Source organism: Podarcis cretensis (assembly GCF_951804945.1).
Source record: "Podarcis cretensis genome assembly, chromosome: 10".
Lineage (NCBI taxonomy): Eukaryota > Metazoa > Chordata > Lepidosauria > Squamata > Lacertidae > Podarcis > Podarcis cretensis.
Window position 1 is genome coordinate 5,925,578 of NC_137179.1, and position 24,295 is coordinate 5,949,872.

General features: G+C 47.6%; 1 long non-coding RNA gene and 1 pseudogene across 2 annotated transcripts in view; both read left to right on the plus strand.

Moving 5' to 3' along the window:
* The window catches only part of LOC307225311, a 323,071-nt gene that overhangs the window by 292,416 nt on the left and 6,360 nt on the right, over window positions 1-24,295 (plus strand). The window lies entirely within an intron of this gene.
* LOC307225271 (calmodulin pseudogene) lies at window positions 7,634-8,702 on the plus strand (annotated as a pseudogene). Its single transcript has one exon. The product of its transcript is annotated as a calmodulin pseudogene (transcript).

A 24,295-nucleotide genomic window follows, 5' to 3' on the forward strand; every position in this document is an offset into this window, starting at 1 on the left:
GATACATACCATACCATACCATACCATACCATACCATACCATACCATACCATACATACATACATACATACCATAGTAACCAACAAAAACCACAACCCAGAAGGCCAGAAGGTCAGAAGGCCATGTTTAATTAGCCAAAGGCCTGGGAGAAGAGGGGTTTTTTTTTGCCTGGCAACTAAAGATCTGTAGTGATGGCGCCAGGTGAATCTCCTTAGGGAAAGCATTCCACAAACGGGAGCCACCACAGAAAAGGCCCCGTTCTCAGGTTGCTGCTCTCCTGATCTCTTGTGGAAGATGCACTTGAAGAAAGGCCCCAGATGATGATCACAAGGTCTGGGACATATGTGGAGAGGAAGTCCTTAAGGTATTTAGCTTCAAGGCTCCACCCCTGAGTCTCAAGGTGGTGATTTCAGAGCATTGGACAACCCCAAACAACTTGATTCCCTGATGCATGTGAAAAATAACCATCTCAGAGTAGTTCTGAGCCAAACACGCGTTCCCTGAGAAGGGAGGAGGAAAAGCAAATGGCTCTTGTTCTGTCAGAGGCCTTTGGGTTCCTACGGAAAATGACGGAGGGTGAAAGATGGTCCCATATGGGGGCCAGAAACTAAAATGACAAATGATGGTCAGATCAGAAGCACCACGCTGAGCCACCAGATCTTTTCTCCAGAAAACCTGCCAGGAAGTGAAGCAAGGAGGGAGGGAAGGAGGACATTAGATCCAGAGAACAGGAAGGCCGCTTTCTTGTACTCACGTGGATGAGGGCCCGAGGGCCCCATTCCCTGTTGGGCAGCCATCTGGGGGCCGGATGCTGGTGATGCGTGGGCCAGAGACAAAAGTGCACAGAGCAATGAATGCAATTTTTTTATATATAATGATTTTTTATTGCATTTTTCACAAAAAAGAACAAAAAAGCAGATTTTCACAAACATTACAAAAGAAAAAGAAAACATAGACAAAAAAAAAGAAAAGAAAAAAAGAGATTTTAACATAAAAAAACCTCACTTTCCAGTTATAACCTTTAAAACCTTATTTTCCTTACTTCCACCCGCCTCCCGATCTTGTATTCTATGTAATAATTAGTTCAGCAAGCTCAGTCTTTGTTCATTTTAATTCTTGATCCCTCCCTTTGTGCTCTTATTTAACTCAGTCACTAGAACCCCTTCTTTTCCTTTTCAATGTCCTCAACATTCAAAGATTTTACAGTGTTTTTGTAGATAGACTTTAAACTTCTTCCAATCTTCTTCCACCTGCTCTTCTCCTTGATCTCGAATTCTGCCGGTCATTTCAGCCAGTTCCATATAGTCTATTACTTGCATCTGCCATTCTTCCAGGGTGGGTAGATCTTGCGTCTTCCAATGCTTTGCAATAAGTACTCTTGCTGCTGCTGTAGCATACATAAAAAAGGTTCTGTCCTTCTTTGGCACCAATTGGCCGACCATGCCCAGGAGAAAGGCCTCTGGTTTCTTCAAGAAGGTATACTTAAATACCTTTTTCAGTTCATTATATATCATCTCCCAGAAAGCCTTAATCCTTGGGCACGTCCACCAAAGGTGAAAGAATGTCCCTTCAGTTTCTTTATGTACCACCTATATATCATTTTCATAATATTCTCTCTTAAGGCATTACATGCCGTGAATTTCATACCGGTGGTCCACAACTTTTCCCAGTCAACAAACATGATATTATGACCAACATCTTGTGCCCATTTTATCATAGCCGATTTTACCATTTCATCCTCAGTGTTCCACTTCAACAGCAGATTATACATTCTCGACAGTGTCTTAGCATTGGGTTCTAACAATTCTGTTTCCAACTTTGATTTTTCCACCTGGAAACCGATTTTCCTGTCAAAATGATAGGCCTCTCTTACTTGAAAATAGTGTAACCAGTCTCGCACCTTGTCCTTAAGTTTCTCATAGCTCTGCAATTTCACTTTGTCTCCCTCCTGCTCCAAAATTTCCCAGTATTTTGGCCAATTAGATTCCATATTAAGCTTTTTCAGGGCCTTTGCTTCCATAGGTGAAAGCCACCTTGGGGTTTTATTTTCCAATAAATCTTTATATTTCATCCAGATATTAAACAATGCTTTCCTGACAATATGGTTTTTAAATGCTTTATAAATTTTAGCTTTACCGTACCACAAATATGCATGCCACCCAAAAACATTATCATATCCTTCCAAATCTAAAATGTCCGTGTCTTCAAGAAGTAGCCAATCCTTCAGCCAGCAGAAAGCTGCTGCTTCATAATATAACTTAAGGTCCGGCAGGGCAAACCCCCCTCTTTCCTTTGTGTCAGGGAACTGACATCAGAGCGAAAGCGGAGGCAGGGCTCCAGAGCGATGCCGGAGAGGGAACCAGTCGGAGGGAAGGAATTCAGCGTGACACCAATAGAGAGGAGAGGGAGATGGAGGAATCGGTGTCAGGGCTCCAAGACCCTTCAACCGAAACCAGCGGAGAGAGCGCTGGCACGCCCTTGCCATCAATCTTAACTGTCAAATTTTGTAAAGCCAGTAAAATCTTGTCTAATGTTGCAGAGTCCGAGCCTGTTCCTTTTGGTTCTTCCCTTTCTGTAACTTGTGGGGCAGAAAGTCCTGCTGATGATGTTCTTCTATGCAGAAATTGTTGCTGTGCCTGCAGCTGCTGCTGTTGTTTAGCTTTGGCTCTTGTGGATACTTTTTCTGGAGGCTTTTCTTGTGGCTTATCTAGTTGTTTCTCATCCATTGCTTTGCTTTGCCTCTAGAGATCAAGGTCACACACACAGTTCTCAAGCTTCCTTCTTGACCATAAGCAATAACAGCTGCAGTGGAAAATCCCCAGCTATGACACAAAGTTCCTCTAGGGGAGCAGAGTACCAAATTGTTTCATCAATGGTTGTTAAACAGTAACTTCATCAACTCCCCAGTTATCTTCCCAGTTGTTGCAGGAATAAAACAGTTACAAACTTAAAAGCTCCCTTAAATTGTTGCCAGTCCTTCTCAGAGTTCAACAAAAGTTACAATGTCCATAAAACAGTGCTTTCAGAGTAGCCTTGCAATTGTTTAAAGCAGACCAACAGACCAATATCAAATGTAGAGCGGTGGATTTTTTCTTTTAATCTGACAGTGAAATTTAGCTCTATATGAAAGAAAAATCAATGGTTCAAAGCTCCCTTGTCCCTTGCTTTCATTCTATTTACAGGATCGGCAAAGCGGACTTCCTGTTTGCACTTTACCGATTTCAGGTCCGAGTTTAAATTCAAGTTCAAAGTCCCGATCAAAGTATCAAGTTCAAATTCAAAGTCCAATCAATTGAAATTCAAAGTCCAATCAAGTTCAAATTCAAAGTCCAAATTTTATAGGTCTTAAGCTTTGATCTTTTCCAAGTTCCAAATTCTTACTCACGGATAGCTGTTTTAATCTGACGTTTCACAGGAAAAAGGCCAGCGCTCTCCGGTAACTGCTATGCAGCTTCTCTCCGCAGAAGTAGCGATCGGCTCCAGCACAGCGCTGAACCCCCGCCCCGCTCCGGAGCTCTTTTCAGAGCTCCTTTGACAGTTCGGGGGGGCGCAAAGCGTGCCCACTGAGCCCCACGGCCCCAGGCTTCTCCCGCCTGCAGGTTTTTTAAGGGTCCTCCGCTTCGCTGTAGCGGTGGACCCGATTCCTGCGGAGATTCTCCCTCTGTTTCAGAGGGAATCCGCCATTACCGATGGCGCCGCCTCCGGAAGTCCAATGAATGCAAATTTAACCTTGATATACTTAGTTATGTTTTCACCGGCAGCAGCTCATCAGCTGAAGAGGAAGCACGGGAAAACTGGTCTAGGTTTGACATTTTCCTGGTGGTCAGTGGCATAGTGTGGGTTGCCAGTGCGGTCTAGGTTTGACATTTTCCTGGTGGTCAGTGGCATAGCGTGGGTTGCCAGTGCGGTCTAGGTTTGACATTTTCCTGGTGGTCAGTGGCATAGCGTGGGTTGCCAGTGCGGTCTAGGTTTGACATTAGCCCGGTGGTCAGTGGCATAGCGTGGGTTGCCAGTGCGGTCTAGGTTTGACATTAGCCCGGTGGTCAGTGGCATAGCGTGGGTTGCCAGTGCGGTCTAGGTTTGACATTAGCCCGGTGGTCAGTGGCATTGCATGGGTTGCCAGTGCGGTCTAGGTTTGACATTAGCCCGGTGGTCAGTGGCATAGGGTGGGTTAGAATCATAGAATCATAGAGTTGGAAGAGACCACAAGGGCCATCGAGTCCAACCCCCTGCCAAGCAGGAAACACCATCAGAGCACTCCTGACATATGGTTGTCAAGCCTCTGCTTAAAGACCTCCAAAGAAGGAGACTCCACCACACTCCTTGGCAGCAAATTCCACTGTCAAACAGCTCTTACTGTCAGGAAGTTCTTCCTAATGTTTAGGTGGAATCTTCTTTCTTGTAGTTTGGAACCATTGCTCCGTGTCCGCTTCTCTGGAGCAGCAGAAAACAACCTTTCTCCCTCCTCTATGTGACATCCTTTTATATATTTGAACATGGCTATCATATCACCCCTTAACCTCCTCTTCTCCAGGCTAAACATGCCCAGCTCCCTTAGCCGTTCCTCAAAAGGCATCGTTTCCAGGCCTTTGACCATTTTGGTTGCCCTCCTCTGGACACGTTCCAGTTTGTCAGTGTCCTTCTTGAACTGTGGTGCCCAGAACTGGACACAGTATTCCAGGTGAGGTCTGACCAGAGCAGAATACAGTGGCACTATTACTTCCCTTGATCTAGATGCTGATCTAGATGGGTTGCCAGTGCCCGGGGCTTTGTGGAGGGGATGGTGGGAGGGAGGGAAAGGGAGGGAGCACTGCCTCAGGGTTCCCGTGTCACCCAGGAGACCGAAACCACAGAGATCATAAAAGAAGAATCATTCCATTGTCTGGAGAAGTTGCTTCCTGGTTTGCAACGGAGCCTGGAGACGGAAGCTTGCAGCTGTATTGAGGTAGCACCGGGTGTGGAAATTTTGCACCCCTAACAATTTTGTGCCTCTAGGGAAACCTCCAAGCATGATCTGAGTGCAAGACCAACTCTCCCTCTCCTGAAGTTTCCATCAGCTGGTATTCAGAAACATACCACTTCCAACCTCACAGCCATTAAAAAAAAGGTAAAGGTACCCCTGCCCGTACGGGCCAGTCTTGACAGACTCTGGGGTTGTGCGCCCATCTCACTTAAGAGGCCAGGGGCCAGCGCTGTCCGGAGACACTTCCGGGTCACGTGGCCAGCGTGACATCGCTGCTCTGGCCAGAGCCAGAGCCGCACACGGAAACGCCGTTTACCTTCCCGCTGGTAAGCGGTCCCTATTTATCTACTTGCACCCGGAGGTGCTTTCGAACTGCTAGGTTGGCAGGCGCTGGGACCGAGCAGCGGGAGCGCACCCCGCCGCAGGGATTCGAACCACCGACCTTTCAATCGGCAAGTCCTAGGCGCTGAGGCTTTAACCCACAGCGCCACCTTAGTCATCCATAAATTTCTCCAATCCTTTTATTACAGCCGTCCATGTTGGTGGCCATGACAGTTTCCTGTGGGAGGGAGTTCCACAGTTTAACACTGGGCTGTGTGAAGAAGGACTTTCTTCCTCTGTCCCGAATCTCCCAACAGTCAGCTTCAGTGGATGTCTGCAAGTACTAGTCTTATGATGATGATAATAATAATAATAATAATAATAATAATAATAATAATAGATTTTTATTTATACCCCACTCTTCCCAGTTCAGAAAACCGGGCTCAGGGCGGCTAACAATAAATTGATTAACAATTGATTCAGCCAAAACAGCGTAAAATACAGTATAAAACGTGAATAACAATAAATTCAGAATTCAAAAATCAATTTAGGGGGGAAATCCATCCAATAAACATTAGATGATCACCAGGGCTAGCTGGCTAAATTAGTCCTGTTTGGGCCAGCGAGGAGACCCCAGGGGAGAATTAGTTGTGGGATCCCAGAGTGGGTAATCTTCATAAAAAGAGAAGAACTTTCTTTCTGTCTGTCTGTCTGTCTGTCTGTCTGTCTGTCTGTCTGTCTGTCTGTCTTTGTTTCATAAAATGTATACACCTATTAATTGGTAAGTCCCAGCAGTTTACAAAAAGATAAAACAGCAAAACTGGGAAAATTCAAAACCATGCATTGAAACATACTGAAACAAGATTGAAATTATTCCAACTTTCTAAGCATGTGGGTAGACGTGTCTAAACAAGAACCTTTTTATCAGGTGCCAAAGAGACTCCAGTAGGAAAGCACGTACTTTATTTCAATAGGCCAGGAGTTCCAAAGCGAAATGATCTGTCCTGAATCTTCCAACATTCCGCGTCCTTGGATGCCTATAAATTCTAGACTTATGACAGGGGGAGAAATCCCTTTCTCCACCCATGCCATGCCGAATGTTATAAACTCTTATTATGTCATCTATTGGCGGGAAGGTGAATGGCATTTCCATGTGCTCTGGCTTCCATCTCGGTGTCCTGTTGTGGCAGAAGCAGTTTAGTCCTGCTGGGCCCATAATAAATAATAATAATAATATTTTATTTATATCCCGCCCTCCCCAGCTGAAGCCGGGCTCAGAGTGGCTAACAACAGTAAAATAATAAAGGTAAAGGGACCCCTGACCATTAGGTCCAGTCGTGGCCGACTCTGGGGTTGCGGCGCTCATCTCGCTTTACTAGCTGAGGGAGCCGGCATACAGCTTCTGGGTCATGTGGTCAGCATGACTAAGCCGCTTCCGGCAAACCAGAGCAGCGAACAGAAACGCCGCTTACCTTCCCACCGGAGTGGTACCTATTTATCTACTTGCACTTTTATGTGCTTTTGAACTGCTAGGTGGGCAGGAGCAGGGACCGAGAAACAGGAGCTCACCCTGTCGCGGGGATTCAAACCGCCTACCTTCTGATCGGCAAGCCCTAGGCTCTGTGGTTTAATCCACAGCGCCACCCATGTCCCTATGAAAAATAATACAGCATTCTAAAATCAATTCATTCTAAAATCAAATCAAAATCAAATTAATGGCAACCACTGGGCTAGAGTTCTATGAGGATTACCAAAGGTCAGACTGTGCCTTGGCCAAAGACCTAGCGGAACAGCTCTGTCTTGCAGGCCCTGCGGAAAGATGTCAAGTCCCGCAGGGCCCTAGTCTCTTGGACCAGAGCGTTCCACCAGATCAGGGCCACGGCCGAAAAGGCCCTGGCTCTGGTTGAGGCCAGCCTAACCTCCCTGTGGCCTGGGACCTCCAAGATTCGTCTGTGGACAAATGCCGGCTCCCTCGGCCTGAAAACAAAGATGAGCGCCGCACCCCATAGTCAAATTCGACTGGACTTAACCATCCAGGGGGTCCTTTACAATTTAACCCTTTTACCTCTAGCATCCCAAGATTCTGCAAACTGCTTTTGCCCCCAAATGAAGGCCTTGCTATAAAACCACACTTCTAATTTCATGATTCCCCTTCCTCCAATTACATGGAATCCAAAATAAAATAAAATAATGTTCGCTACCTTCTGGCCTCTTCTACCCAAACGGGACAGGCAGGTTGTGTAACTTAAAAGGGTGTGGATCTCCTACTTCCCCGTGATTCACTTTGCTCCAGCAGAAGCTCCACCTGGGTGTTGCCTAACCTTTCCCCAAATTGTGGCTCATCCCTGGGCCGAGGGCCAGAGAAGACACCCGCGGTTCTTGGCAACTCCCAAAAAAGGGAAGAGAAGAACTTCTTCATTGCGCCGGAGAACGCCAAGGCAGTCACAGGGCGACCGTGGAAGTTGTCAGAAGCAAGGAGGAAGCCATGACTGAACATCTCTCAGAAGACCAAATCGCTGAGTTCAAGGAGGCCTTCCTGATCTTCGACAAAGATGGAGATGGTGCCATCACCACAAACGAGTTGGGCACCGTCATGAGGTCTCTTGGGCAAAACCCAACAGAAGCCGAGCTCAAGGAAATGATCGATAAGCTGGATGCTGATGGGAATGGCACTGTGGACTTCCCAGAGTTCCTATCCTTGATGGCCAGGAAGATCCAGAACTCCGATGGGGAGGAAGAAATCCGGAACGCCTTTCGGGTCTTCGACAAGGATGGGAACGGCTACGTCAGCGCTGCGGAGCTGCGCCACATCATGACCAAGCTAGGTGAGAAGTTGACGGACGAAGAGGTGGAGGACATGATCAAGGAGGCTGACGTGGACGGAGATGGGCAGGTCAACTACGAGGAATTCTTGCGGATCATGTCCGGCAAGTGAAGACCGCTCCTGAGGGACTTGGGTCTGCGTACCCGAGGACAGTGGGACTTCCAGCTATTTCAGTAGACATGTCTTCTTCTCCTTTGCATGGTCTGGGTGAGGTGGTTTGGCTTAGTGGCTTATCAAATATGATTAAACGGATAATGAGCGGTGGAGCGTTAATTTGATGGAAGAATCCGGAGTTCCAATGCACTTTTTCCTTTCGCTTTCTCTGTGGCTCAGAGGGATTTGTGGTGCGGCAAATGGGATCACGTTGTATTCTTGCTACAAAATGAATTGAGAGGAGGTGGCTAACCACAGTCTAGAACGGAGTCAACAGATGGAAGGTAGATTATGATCTACTGGGTGGGCTGTAGAAGATTGGCGAGGGGGCAAACCAGCCAGATGGGACGGGTACAAATAATATAATGAATATTTCTGATGCCTGATAGTGTAACATCAGCAAGTGAAAATAAATTTGGTCTTGTTTTAATTGCTCAACCTCGTCTGCAGAATGCAAATATTATTAATTGGTTGCTTTTGATCTGTTCTATCCCCCCCCCCCCCGATTCCAACACTGCTAACCAATATTAAGAGTTTGGGGCCAGATTAACTGATGTGTCGTATGTCAAATACAGATTTGCACTTGTAGAATGCAGGTCATTCTGGTGTACGATTTGTGGGTGTGGCTCCGCCCCCGAACCACCATTTTGCGCCAGGCTCTGATAGGTGCACCTTGGAGTTTTTGTTAAAAAAACCCCCGAAAGAATTCTGATGCCTTTGCTTCCTGTTTCTGTGAAATGGGCACAGAAATGACTTGGAAAGTTCCGTAGGAAAGTGTTCTTACAAATGGGGAGTACCAGTGTCAGGAGCTGAGGGTTTCATAAAACTCTTTTATTCCCCCTCCCCAAGTAGAGTAATGCAATGAGTTAAATTTTAATTGCTTAAATGAATAAATAAATAAATTTCCCTGCGTGGGAAGGGATGGAAGGTTGGCAGTTGGCTTTTGAGTTCAGCTCCCAACTTTTCTGTCACGCTCTAAAGTGACCAAGAAACAGAGCTCAGAGTAGGTAGGGGACAGATGGGATTCCTCAAGAAGAAAGAGAGGAGGTGTCTTTATGGCCGCCGTATCCTCTGACTTCTCTGGTCCGCAGGGTTTGAACAGCCAACGAAAACATCAGGTTCAGCAAGGCTATAAAAAGAGCGTTGTGACATGTATTCAGATGAAATACAATAGAAGGGCTGTGCTATTTATAGTGGCTTCCAAGCCTGTCGGCTTTTGCAGTCTGCGCTGAACTCTGACGGCATCAGATATTAAACGCTTGTTTGCTTGCTCAAGGAAGAATAAAAGGGAAAGGAAAGAAGGACTGCGTCACACAGACATGTTTTCCAAGTATACATTGAAAACGCTGGTGATAAAGATCGCCCACTCTGGCTCCCAACCCACAAGTGAGGGGTGGGAAGTGAGTAAACCAGATTGGCTGAAATCTTGTTTCTAGTCTGACAGTGTTTCCAGGGCCCCCCCAAATTCCTTGGAAGTTTAGCAGGCAGAGAGTCATCATCACTCAGAAGATGTCCCTTGTGATACATCGTTGTAGGAGAATCACAGAATTGTAGTCCAAGCCTCTGCTGGAATACAGTGGTACCTCGGGTTACAGACGCTTCAGGTTACAGACGCTTCAGGTTATAGACTCGGCTAACCCAGAAATAGTACCTCGGGTTAAGAACTTTGCTTCAGGATGAGAACAGCAGGAGGCCCCATTAGCTAAAGTGGTGCTTCAGGTTAAGAACAGTTTCAGGTTAAGAACGGACCTCCGGAACGAATTAAGTTCTTAACCCGAGGTACCATTGTAATTATTATTATTATTATTATTATTATTATTATTATTATTTATACCCCGTCCTCCCCAGCCAAGGCCGGGCTCAGGGCGGCTAACAAGCAATAATAAAAACAAGTTAAATGAATACAATTTAAAAACAACATTAAAATACAACATTAAAATACTGAAACATTAAAGTATTAAAATGCAGCCTCATCACAGGAGGAGAAAGGAAAAAGAAAGAGAGGGAGGGAATCAAATTGGCTCCAACCAAAGGCCAGGCGGAACAACTCTGTCTTACAGCTCCTGCGGAAAGAAATCAGATCCTGCAGGGCTCTGGTCTCATGAGGCAGAGCGTTCCACCAGGCTGGAGCCATCACTGAGAAGGCCCTGGCTCTGGTTGAAGCTAATCTAACTTCCTTAGGGCCTGGGACCACTAGGGTGTTGCTATTTATGGACCTTAAGGTCCTCCGTGGGGCATACCAGGAGAGGCGGTCCCGTAGGTACAGGGGTCCTAGGCCGCGAGGCACTGTTCACAGCTGTCTGAAACGTGGATCAAAGCTGTAACCTTGGCGTTATCAGCACCACGCTCTAACCCAGTGTTTCCCAACCTTGTGCCTCCAGCTGTTTTTGAACTACAACTCCCATCATCCCTGACTAGCAAGACCAGTGGCAAGGGATGATGGGAATTGTAGTCCAAAACCAGCTGGAGGCACAAGGTTGGGAAACACTGCGAGTCTAACCAGCCTGGGTAGCCCAGCTGGTTTGAGTGCAGTGCTGATAACGCCAAGGTTGCAGGTAAAATCCCCTTATAGGACAACTATAAGGGGGTTAGACTAGATGACTCTCAGGACCCCTTCGAACTCACAATTCTATGATTCTATGAACTGAGCTATCCAAGGCGAAGCCCTGGGGGTGTTCAAAGGCAGCTCCAGGGGTTGCACCCTACCAAGGGACCCATTGCCAACACACCCACCCCAAAAGACCTGACTTTGCTTCTCATTCATGGAATCCATGCTGCCCATTCATGGAATCCATGCAGATTAGTTGGCTGCAATAAGCCAATCAGCACCAGAGGCTCCTCTGCCATTAGCATTATACAATGTGGATGTCAGCTCACTCAATGTCAGGGACCAGACTGAGGAGGAGCCATAAGAACATAGGAAGCTGCCTTATTCTGAGTCAGATCATTGCTCCATCTAGTTCAGTATGGCCTACACTGACTGGCAGCAGCTCTCAAGGGTTTCAGGCTGGGTTCCCTGCTACCTGGAGATGGTACGATACGATACGATACGATACGATACGATACGATACGATACGATACGATACGATACGATACGATACGATACAATAATATTTATTGTCATTGTGCCATACAGAACAACAAAATTGAAAATCTACATCAGACATTCAGAAACCAACAAGCCTGCTATCCGTGCTATCCCAGCCTGGTTAGCCTCCTAAAAACTCTGATACCCCATAATTAAATACAATATACTCCTATAAGTAAAGGTAAAGGGACCACTGACCATTAGGTCCAGTCGTGACCGACTCTGGGGTTGCGGCGCTCATCATTTTACTGTATTTTTGGTTTCTATGGAAGCCGCCCAGAGTGGCTGGGGAGACCCAGCCAGATGGGCGGGGTATAAATAATAAATTATTATTATTATTATTATTATTATTATTATTATTATTATTATTATCTCGCTTTATTGGCCGAGGGAGCCGGCATACAGCTTCCGGGTCATGTGGCCAGCAGGACTAAGCCGCTTCTGGCGAACCAGAGCAGCGCATGGAAACCTATTTATCTACTTGCACTTTGATGTGCTTTCGAACTGCTAGGTTGGCAGGAGCAGGGACCGAGCAACGGGAGCTCACCCTGTCGCAGGGATTCGAACCGCCAACCTTTTGATTGGCAAGTCCTAGGCTCTGTGGTTTAACTCACAGCGCCACCCGCATCGCATTGACTACCTTACACTGTGTTTAAAACCAAAATCGCATTTGGGTAGAAACTGTTTCTCAGGCGGCTAGTCCTGGTCTTTATACCTTCTTCCAGAAGGCAGAAGCTGAAAGAGATCATTTCTGGGGTGGGCACTATCCTGCACTATCTCTGCAGCTTTCTTATGGCACCTGGAAGCGTAGATTTGATCCAAGGTGGGAAGAGGGCACCCAGTTATTCTCTCCGCAGTCTTTGCAACCCTGGACAGCGTTGTTTTTCCCCGGCCATGCAGCTCCCAAACCACACACACAGACCATAAGTTAATACACTCTCCACAGTACAATGGTAAAATGCCATCAACAGGTCCTTTAGGAGATTGTTTTTCCAGAGGATTCTCAGAAAGTATAACCTCTGCTGTGCTCTCTTCATGGGGTCTTTGCTGTTTTCTCCCCAGATTAGGGCGTCTCTCAACTCCATTCCCAGAATTCAGAACACTGAGACCTGTCCCACACACTTCCCCTCAGGACTTGAACCTGGAACCTTTATTGTGCAAGGCAGATGTTCTACAAGTGAGCTATGGCCATAGCTGTCAACTTAGAGATTTGAAAATAAGGGACCAGCAGCCTCAAAAATAAGAGATCAACAGCCAAAATAAGGGATTTTCCAGGCACAGGTATGTTCAGCTTCTGAGCCCCTCTGAGCCAAAGGCACAAAGCCCAGCCAGCAGCCAAACGAAGCCTCAAGCGGTGGTTCTCACAGCGCAGCAACCCGGCAAAGGGGATGCGGCAAGGAAAACCACCGTCACCTCTCCGCTGGGAAGCGCTGAGCAAAGGCGAGTCCCCAGGCAAGGCGGCCGATTTGATCGGCACAAGGCATGCAAGCTCCACCCCCCAGTCATTCTCAGACTCCTTATTGGGTGAGCAACACAGTTGGAGCCTCCCTCCTCCCTGGCCGGCAGGGAGGGAGGGAGGGAGGGAGAGGAGCTGCTTCCTCTGGAACCCGGGAAATTTAAGGGACATCATCAATAAGGGACAGCATCGGGACACGGCACTGGGATAAGGGACTTTCCCGCCAAATAAGGGACGGTTGACAGCTATGGCTATGGCCTTTCTGGGCTCTGGATCCAGTTAACTCTCCAGGCATGAAGACGAACTACCCCTATTCCTTCCTAGAATGGCTCCCTCCCCAGACCCCCTCCCAGCCAAACACTCCCGCACAATGTATTGGGAACGAGAGCCAAAAGATTCCATCCCTTTCTGGCTCATCTTTTCCCTTTTCTTTTCCTTAAACCTTCGGAGATCCCCACGGAATGCGTGGCCTTTGCCATCTTGGCGTTTGTGTTTTCGGAGCTAAACAAATACCGCCGGCCTCCTCTTTTCGATCTGGATGCCACTGGCGGCCTTAAAAGTTGGGCTCCTCCGGAGAGCCTCTCTTGCCCCAGGGCTGGAAAAATATCAACCCCAAAACAGAAACAGATGCAGAGAAGAGGGAAAGGAAAATTGGAGACAGTTCTTTATGAGAGCAGTTCGTTTCGCCGGGATCATCTGGAGCCATGCTTGCTGTGCAACGATGCTGACGCAATGGCGCCTTAACCCCTGCGATCTGTGCCTGCTGCGCCTGGTTAATTGATGCTTGGCATTTGTAGAGTCCGCCTTCGCCGCCAGTATTGTGTCCCTGTCGTAGGAAACACCCCCCCTCAATCATTCAGTTTGTACAAACTTCACACACACACACTCACACACACACACACGACATACTCGACGCTTCTGTTATAAATTCATAGAAAATCAACCATACATCGGATCTGCACCGTTCCACTTTTATTTTACTCCATGAAGGAAGGACTACAAAATGGGGAAGGTTTAATACAGGCCAGTCATAATCCCTTGAGCATACCAGCACATACACAGGAGGCCCTGCCCAGTTGCTATGCCAACCCTGATGGTCCTAGGCAGAAGACCATCAAGTTCACAAAGAACTTGCATATGGGAGTGGATTCAACACGGACTGGAACAAATGACAATGATCAGCTCTTCCCTCTGGGGGCAGGAAACTGCCAACTCCCCTTTGTCACCTGGAAAGTACTCATGGGGAGGGAGGAAAGGGGGAACCAGCCAGGTGACAGGACACTCAGGTTACCACCACAACTCCTCCCTCAACCCCTCCTTTCTATGATGAAGTCTTAGGAGTGTAGCTTGGGGGATTAGTAACTAATAAAAGTTGGGGTCTTCTTTTGTTCTGGGCTTCCATTTTGCTTCATCTTGTTGCGGGTGGGAGTCCTGTTGCGACTGTATTCAATAAAGGCCAAGCCTACAGGATGCTGTTTTGCTCCAAGTTATCCTGGTCAGTGTCTTTGTTTTTGTCCCTCGGATTTTTCCGTTAACATCCCGACAGATGGAGAGCTTCAGAGCTGTTCTCTGCATCACGGAAGGGGGAAATCCATTGTGCTCCTGATGTTGACGGACTCCGGTTCTTGACAGCCCTAGACAGCATGGCCCAGGGTCCAAGGGGTGGAGGGAGTTGTGGTCTAACAACTTTGGGGGAGGCACAGGTTCCTCAGCCCCAGCTGCACATCATGCTTGGGAGACCCAACACGGTAGCTGAGTCGGTGGAGCAGGAGATTCTTAATCTCAGGGTTGAGGGTTCGAGCCCCATGTTGGGCAAAAGATTCCTGCACTGCATGGGGTTGGACTAAATGACCCTTGGGGTCCCTTGCAACTCTACAGTTCTATGATTCTATGATTTTCCATCATCCTTGGCCTTGCAGGCTGGGGGGTGATAGGAGGTGGAGTCCAACAACATCTGGAGTTACAATTTCTTCTTCCTCCTCCTCCTCCTCCCCCTCCTCCTCCTCCTCTTCTTCTTCTTCCTCTTCCTCTTCCTCCTCCTCTTCTTTTTTCAATTTTTTTTATTGAGTTTTCCACAATTATAACAAATATGACAGAAAAAGACAAAAAAAATACCAAAGGGGAAAAAAATACAATACTAAAAAACAAAAACAAAACAACAACAATAAAAAAGCAACCTTAATCCCATATCCCTTAAAAGCCCAATTTTATTTACATTGTTAACTGACTTCCCCAAATCCCTCCCTTCCGAATTTCATTCTACCTGCATGTAACAGCTTTCCAATATCATCTTAAACTAAAAATATTTCCTGCTATTCCTCCTCCTCCTCCTCCTCTTCTTCTTCTCCTCAAATCTTCCATTCTTGGGCAAGGTGATTGAGCGGGTGGTTGCTGAACAACTCCAGGCACGCCTGGAAGAAGCGGACCGTTTGGATCCCTTCCAGTCGGGATTCAGGCCTCATCATGGGACTGAAACTGCCTTGGTCGCGCTGGTTGATGATCTCTGGCGGGCTAGGGACAAAGGTGAGAACTGTTTCCTAGTTCTGCTGGATCTTGCAGCGGCGTTTGATACCATTGACCATAACATCCTTCTGGACCGTCTTGAGGGGCTGGAAGCTGGGGGCACTGACATACAGTGGTTCCGCTCCTTCCTCCTGGGCCGTGTCCAGAAAGTGGTGGTGGAGGATGAGTGTTCAGACCTCTGGGCTCTCACTTGTAGGGTGCCTCAGGGCTCCATCCTCTCCCCCATGCTTTTCAACATCTACATGCAGCTGCTGGGAGAGATCATCAGGGGTTTGGGCTAGGTGTCCATCAATGTGCAGATGATACCCAGCTCTACCTCTCTTTCAAATTAGAACCAGTGAAGGCAGTGAAGGTCCTGTGTGAGTGTCTGGAAGCGGTTGGAGGATGGATGGTGGCTAACAGATTGAGGTTGAATCCTGACAAGACAGAAGTACTGTTTTTGGGGGACAGGAGGTGGGCAGGTGTGGAGGATTCCCTGGTCCTGAATGGGGTAACTGTGCCCCTGAAGGACCTGGTGCGCAGCCTGGGAGTCATTTTGGACTCACAGCTGTCCATGGAGGTGCAGGTCAATTCTGTGTCTAGGGCAGCTGTTTACCAGCTCCATCTGGTACGCAGGAAGAGACCCTATCTGCCCACGGACTGTCTTGCCAGAGTGGTGCATGCTCTGGTTATCTCCTGCTTGGACTACTGCAATGCGCTCTACGTGGGGCTACCTTTGAAGGTGACGCGGAAACTACAACTAATCCAGAATGTGGCAGCTAGACTGGTGACTGGGAGCGGCCGCTGAGACCACATAACACCGGTCTTGAAAGACCTACATTGGCTGCCAGTACGTTTCTGAGCGTAATTCAAAGTCTTGGTGCTGACCTTTAAAGCCCTAAAAGGCCCAGTATACCTGAAGGAGCGTCTTCACCTCCATTGTTCTGCCCGGACGCTGAGGTCCAGCTCCAAGGGCCTTTTGGCAGTTCCCTCATTGCGAGAAGCCAAGCTACAGGGAACCAGGCAGAGGGCCTTCTCAGTAGTGGCACCCGCCCTGTGGAACGCCCTCCCATCAGATGTCAAAGAGAAGAACAATGACCAGACTTTTAGAAGACATCTGAAGGCAGCCCTGTTTAGAGAAGCTTTTAATGTTTAACAGACTACTGTATTTTGTTACTTTGGTGGAAGCCGTCCAGAGTGGCGGGGTATAAATAATAAATTCTTCTTCCTCCTCCTCCTCCTCCTCCTCTTCTTCTTCTATGTATACCTCACCCTTTTCCCTAGCAGGGACTCAAGCCAGCTTACAAATAAAAAGGTAACAGCTAAAAGCGTAGAAAACAACAACAGCAGTATTTTAAAAACTATGAAAGTAGCTTTAATTCTATTAATGTTCACTTTTTAATTATTGTCGTTATTTTTTGTGTTTCTAGCTGTTTCTGTTTCGTATGCAAGCTGTAATATCTATTATTCATTCATCCGTTTCATTTTTCCATCCGTTCATTATATTTCTCATATTTTTATGCCGCTTTCCATTGTGATTCATTCGTGAATCACAAAGCGGCTCACAAGCAGTGATAACATAATAGAACATCGCGAACGCAACATAAATCGTATGGAATGATTAACAAGTTCTCAGTAAAACCATTACAAATCATCAGTAGAACAATGACGTTCTGTAAAACAACAAGAAGAATAAGCTAAACAGAACAATTACAACAAAAGTCATATTGTAAGGGTCACAATGTGCCATGGCATTCATAATCAATATTAAAAACATACAGATAATTACAATAAAAACAGTGCCAGCACTTTCATTATAAGCAGTCAGTTCCTGCAAGACTGTTGGAACAAGCAGGTCATTTATTTATTTATTTATTTATTTATTTATTTATTTATTTTATTAGTTTTTTTTAACATACCATTTCCAACAGTAATTAAACATACTTTTACATCTTATTCAAATTTTTGACTTCCATCAATCCTGTTTGAAAAATTTTCAATCTAATCTCTTAGTATGCATTTCTTATCTTCCCTATTACATTTCAAACTCATAACCAATAACTCTATCTTTTTCTACTTTGTAACACTTCATATATTTCTCCTTACAGAACTTCTTATAGTCTTACTAGCGTAATTTGTTGATTACAGTTGCTCTTCAAGTAATTCATATACTTCTTCCAATCTTCTGCAAATCTCTGGTCCCGCAGGTTTCGAATCCTTCCTGTCATTTTGTCCAATTCTGCATAGTCCATTAATTTCGTCTGCCATTCTTCCTTTGTCGGAATTTCTTCTTGTTTCCATTTCTGGGCTAACAATACTCTTGCCGCAGTTGTTGCATATAAAAACATCTTGCCTATTAATGTCCTGACCTATAATACCAAGTAAAAATGCTTCTGTTTTTTTAAAAAATGTATATTTCAACATCTTTTTCATCTCATTATATATCATTTCCCAGAAGTTCTTTACTTTTTTACATTCCCACCACATATGATAAAATGTTCCTTCTTTTTCTTTACATTTCCAACATTTATTATTTCTCTTATACATTTTAGCTAGTTTCACTGGTGTAATATACCATCTATACATCATTTTCATCATATTCTCTTTCAAAGCATTACAGGCTGTAAATGAACAAGCAGGTCTTCTTCACCCGCCAGCAGAAAGATAGCAAGGAGGGAGCCAGTCTGGATTCTCTAGGGAGCGAGTTCCAGAATTTTCCGGGAGGAGCCATCACCGAGAAGGCCTTCTCTTGCATCCCCACCAAGCATGTATGTGAAGGTGGCAGGACTAAGAAAAGGGCACCCCCAAAATATCTCAGAACAGGCAGGTATATATGGGGAAAAAACAGTCTTTCAGATAGCTTGGACCTAAGTCATATTGGTTAGGTTAGTACTGCCAACTCTGACTGGCAATGACTCTTCAGGATCTCATCAGGCAGCAGGATTGAACCTAGAACCCAGAAACCCGCCGTAGATTGAGTCAGACTAGCATAATACTACCCTGGCTGGCAGCATCTCTCCAGGGCACCTGTCGTAGTGACCTCCAGGTATTGGACCCCATTTTCCACCATCCCTGACTATTGGGCTAAATGGGCAGGAGCTGATGGGAGTTGGAGTCCAATATCTGTCACCCCGTTACCTAACCCTGGCATTGTGAAGTGTGACATGGTACAAGCCCTGACTGTACAATTTCAGACCATGGGTAGTTTTCAGGGCTGGTCCTACTCAGAGTAGAACAATTGAAATCAACGAACCTGTTATCTATGGTGAGTCTGCTCTGAACAGGACACAACTCATAGTTCAGTTGTCCCTTTTGTTGTTTAGTCGTTTAGTCGTGTCCGACTCTTCGTGGCCCCCTGGACCAGAGCATGCCAGGCACTTCTGTCTTCCACTGCCTCCCGCAGTTTGGTCAAACTCATGCTGGTAGCTTCGAGAACACTGTCCCACCATCTCGTCCTCTGTCGTCCCCTTCTCCTTGTGCCCTCTATCTTTCCCAACATCAGGGTCTTTTCCAGGGAGTCTTCTCTTCTCATGAGGTGGCCAAAGTCTCGGAGTCTCAGCTTCAGGATCTTTCCTTCCAGTGAGCACTCAGGGCTGATTTCCTTCAGAATGGAGAGGTTTGATCTTCTTGCAGTCCATGGGACTCTCAAGAGTCTCCTCCAACACCATAATTCAAAAGCATCCATTCTTCGGCGATCTGCCTTCTTGATGGTCCAGCTCTCACTTCCATATAGTTGTCCCTTAAAAAGGGTAAAGGGACCACTGACCATTAGGTCCAGTCATGGCCGACTCTGGGGTTGCAGCGTTCATCTCGCTTTACTGGCTGAGGGAGCCGGCGTATAGCTTCCGGGTCATGTGGCCAGCATGACTAAGCCACTTCTGGCAAACCAGAGCAGCTCACGGAAACCCTGTTTACCTTCCTGCCAGAGTGGTACCTATTTATCTACTTCCACTTTGACGTGCTTTCAAACTGCTAGGTTGGCGGGAGCAGGGACTGAGCAACGGGAGCTCACCCCGTTGCAGGGATTCGAACCGCTGACCTTCTGAGCGGCAAGCCCTAGGCTCTGTGGTTTAACCCACAGTGCCACCCGCGTCCCTAAGTTGCCTCTCACCCATGTGAAAAAAGCTGCCTATTCGCGGTAAGCCAGAAGCCTTTGCAAAACCTCGCACTCTCTCGTGCTAGATTTCTACATGCAAAGAGGAGGATTTGTGGGGGTTTAAAAAAATAAATAAATCTGGGAGGGCATTCAGAAATTCAAGCCCTACCTGCGGCCTGATGTAGCGCAGCACTGCTACCCCGTCCTGCGAAACTTGCATAACAAGTCTCTGACTAGCTTGTGTAACATGTCTAAGAAATAAGAGTGCTTAGGAGATCAAAGAGGCTGGAAGATTTACTCTTTGGCCTCCCACTTCGAGATGTTTGCTAGTTCCTTTGCTGATAAGATCTCTCACATCTCCTCATTCTCAGAATCTGTATGCGAGGCACCCTCAGCCTTTGCTGAAGTTGCTTGGAGGAGTTGCAGTTTATTTGGAGAGAGAGAGAGAAAGAGAGAGATAAGGATGCGGAAGTTTTTTTGGGGGGCCGCTGGTAGCTCCCCTACCTGTTCCTCCCGATTCTGCCAGGTGACCCTGATACATTTTGGCTCCTGAGGTGAATGACAAAATGGTGCTTTTCCTCCCCACCGGGGGGAAAGCGGCGAGTGCAGGAGATCTCAGGAACGAGTAGGGAATAGCAATCTACATCAGGATCTGCTGCCTCTCTAGATCCTGCCACCCGAGGCAATTGCCTCAGCTCGCCTCAAGGAAGAGAACCAAGGTGATCAAGGGTCTGGAAACCAAGTCTTATGAGGAAGAGTTGAAGGAGCTAGGTGTGTTTAGCCAGGAAAAGAGGAGACAGGTTACATCAGGGGTTGGCAAGAATTACCTTACCTGGGCAGTTCACTCCAGCGGAGATCCCTCTGTGGGCCAGATCACGCGTGTGTGTGAGTGCCTGCGCCGGCAATTTCTGGGGTCTGCGTCTGCGCAGACATGATTTTCGGCGTCTACGCAGACACGATTTCCCGCGCCGGTTTAGCGCAGTATGCGGGGACTTGCTGAGCAGGCGGCTCGGGGGCCAGTTAAATCACCCCCGTGGGCTGCTTGTGCCCCATGTGCCTTAGGTTGCCTCAGGCTGCAAAATGTCTTTGGCTGGCCTCTCCTCAGGCAGCCATGTTTTGTAGGAACCCCGCAACCAGCATGACTGAAATATACTCAGAGTCGAGAGTGGATTTCATGCTCTTTATTCAGCTCATAGTGGTGAGGAGGAATGGATGTTCCCCCAAAGTATCTGCTTTATATACATTATTTACACAATGGGCCCCACGTGATTGGCTAATTCCGGAATTCTCCTGTAGGCCAATCAGGTTGTGGATTCACTTCCATCTGGAGCTGGATTGGGTGGCTCCTGTGGACCAATCATACTGCTGCATTGTTCTAGGACCAATCAGACTGCTGCATTCTGAATCCTATTGTTCTAGGACCAGTCAGACTGCTGCATTCTGAATCCTATTGTTCTAGGACCAATCAAACTGCTGCCTTTTGGATCCTATTGTTCTAGGACCAGTCAGACTGCTGCATTCTGAATCCTATTGTTCTAGGACCAATCAGACTGCTGCATTTTGGATCCTATTGTTCTAGGACCAATCAGACTGCTGCATTCTGAATCCTATTGTTCTAGGACCAATCAGACTGCTGCATTCTGAATCCTATTGTTCTAGGACCAGTCAGACTGCTGCACTTTGGATCCTATTGTTCTAGGACCAGTCAGACTGCTGCATTCTGAATCCTATTGTTCTAGGACAAATCAGACTGCTGCATTCTGAATCCTATTGTTCTAGGACAAATCAGACTGCTGCATTTTGGATCCTATTCAACTCAGTACATAACAATGACGATTCAAGTCGATGAGAACGAAAGGGAGCCTTTGCTTTCCTCTCCTAGCCCTCCTTCAGAGACCTTGGGCTAATATTTCTCTCTTAATTCAGGCGAGCCAGTTCACAGCTGTTTGACTTCTTAATGGAAACCAGGTCCGAGGCCTGGTCTGTCAGGGCGCGTTTCTTGATCTCAGATGTGCCGGCAGGGAGACGGTTGCGTAGCTGGGAATGTTCTGGCTCCACATCAAAGGGGCTTTCAGAAAGCAGATCAGAGCCGCAACCTCTGAGCCGGCTTGATCCAATCTCGCTTCCTCCTGCTCAGGTTGACTTCAAATGATCCCTGCTGCGTGCGATGGAGGACGGCTGTGATCTGTTCCCGCCCCAGGCTCCTAAATGCTTCTCCCAGATCAACCTTGAGCTCGAAACATCTGCTCCGAGGGTGTCGCACCCCCTGAAGCTTCAAGACTTAAAGCCTGAGGAGCAGATTCTCTCTGAAACCAGCCAGAGTTTCAGAGTTTCATATTTTTGTTGTTCTCCTTTATATATTCAATAAATTTATTCCAATTGTTATTGTATCTTTGGTCCCCTTGGTCCCGGATCCTTACTGTCAAATTGGCAAGTTCCGCAAAATCTATCATCTTCACCTGCCACTCCTGGATGGTTGGTAAATCTTGCTACTGCATTTCTTTCTTTTTTATTTTGTTGTTTAGTCCTTTAGTTGTGTCCAACTCTTCGTGACCCCCTGGACCAGAGCACACCAGGCACTCCTGTCTTCCACTGGCTCCCGCAGTTTGGTCAAACTCATGCTGGTAGCTTCGAGAACACTGTCCCACCATCTCTGTTATGTACTGAAGTTTCACCCTGGCCAGCAGGGGGATACTGTAGATAGTTTTCACTCAGGTCTGTAGATAGTTTTCACTCAGGTCCACGTCAGTTATTTTAGGCGGGAAACTCTGGGTTGTTGTTGCTACAATGTTGACAGCCGGCTGCCTATAAAAGCAGGCCGGCTGAGCTGTTTGCTGTTCAGTTCTGCCAGCGTACAAGTAAAGAGCTGCTCTGGAGAAATTGCTGTGTCGTCTGCTATGTTCGCCCACAACTTAACACTGGCGACGAGGATGGGATTGATGGACATCAGAGCACAGCCAGATGCAGCCACCTCTGAGCAGAGCTGAATCACTGAACAGAACCAATTCAGAGCTGACTGTTCTGGCTAGTGCACGGTGTTCCATCCATCGCCCTTCACGCCGGCATTGGAATCATGGCTTCACTTGTGCCTCTACCGCCGTTTGCGCCAGCCTCTGAATCATGGAACTCCTACCTCGCTCGGTTCGACTGCTACCTCCAAGCCAACGAGCTGACACAAGTATCACAGGAACGTAAGCGGGGCCTATTCCTCAGCCTCTGTGGGCCTGAGGTGTTTGAGACGGCCCGAGCATTGGTTGCGCCTGAAGCAGTCCAGGCAACACCGTGGGACACGAGCCAAGAGAAGCTCCGCAACCACTACGCACCAAAGCCGTCCAAGATTGCTGCCTGCCAACAACTACACCACTGCCCTGCGACAGGCTGCAATGCACTGCGAGTTCTGAGACTTAGACAATGCCCTGTTGGATCGAATCGTCTGCGGGGTCCGGGGCATCCATCTGCGGGGTCCGGGGCATCCATCTGCAACGGCGTCTCCTCGCCAAGCCAGACCTCACGCTACAGAAAGCCATTGAGGAGGCTGTGGCCTCAGAAGCTGCTGAACGCTCCGCCCAGGAGATCTGCAAGTCCAGCAGCCCGCGTCTTGCTAGGAAGCCAGTTCCGGTGCATCATGAAGAAGCCAGCACTGATGAGGCATCCTCCAGTGAAGACGATGACGTGCACCAGACAAAGCAGGAGTGCAGGAAGTTCCAACAGAAGTCCAAGGGCCAACCGGAATGTGCCGGCTGCGGAGGCAACCATTCCTGTGCCAAGTGTCGATTCAGAGACGCCATCTGTAGGAAGTGTTCCAGAAGGGGCCACATTGCTAAGGTCTGCCGATCGGCTCTGTCTGACACCCCCCCTTCATCGACTCGCAAGTCCAAGTCTTCACTCCAGTCTGCCAAGGAAAGTTGTTTCGCTCTCACCAACTGCCGCTGCCCGTCTGGAACCACGATTGGCCAAACTGACTCGCCTACGCGACGCAAGCTGAACGTCACGGTGCTCATTGAAGGAGCTCCATGTGACATGGAGATTGACACCGGGTCTGCCCTGTCCATCGTGTCTTGGAGCACCATCAAAAGACTGGTACCCAGAGTGTCCAAAAGGCAACTCGACTCTCACCGCGTACACCTGAGAGACTATCAGGGAAACGACATTCCCGTGGTAGGCGTTGGCCGGTTCCGGATCGCCTTCAAGGATTTTTCGGGTTGGTGGTGGTCAAAGGTCAGCGGCCAAGCCTCCTAGGGCTAGACTGGTTTGATGCCCTCGGCCTGGAAGTCACCGGCATCAACTGCATCTCTAACGCAGAGACTGAGGGTCTGGTCAAAGACTTTGCCGAGGTTTTTGACGGCACCTTGGGGCAATATACAGGTACGCCCATCTCCTTTAGCCTTGATCCACAAGTCGCCCCCATCAAGCTAAAGCCACGCCGGGTTCCCTTTGCTCTCAAGGCTAAGGTGGACGAACTGTCAGAATTCAGGGCCGGTCAGAGGTATGTGCCTATCTGTCGAGGCACCGGCTGAATTCCTTTGACCTCCCTCCGGCGACTCCCGGCAGGAAAAACACACGAGGTCCGTTCCGGCGATTTTCCTCAGGCTGTGAGAAAAACACACCAACTGCTCTCCTCCTCCCTGCTCTCCAGCATATCCCCAGGGAGGGGAATCAGACACAGACAGAAATGCATCTACATTGCTTTTATTCCTGTCTTTCACTTCAGTACAGAGAAAACATGTCTGCTCTCTTCAACAAACAGAGAGAAACTCCAAACTCCACCCATGTACATCCTGTACAGGTCATATGACACACACTGAGCTAACATCCGGTGCTCAGTACAGAATAGACTGCCCCTTTGTTTCCATGGCAACAGTCACATACATCCTGTCTGGCTTTGCAGCCACA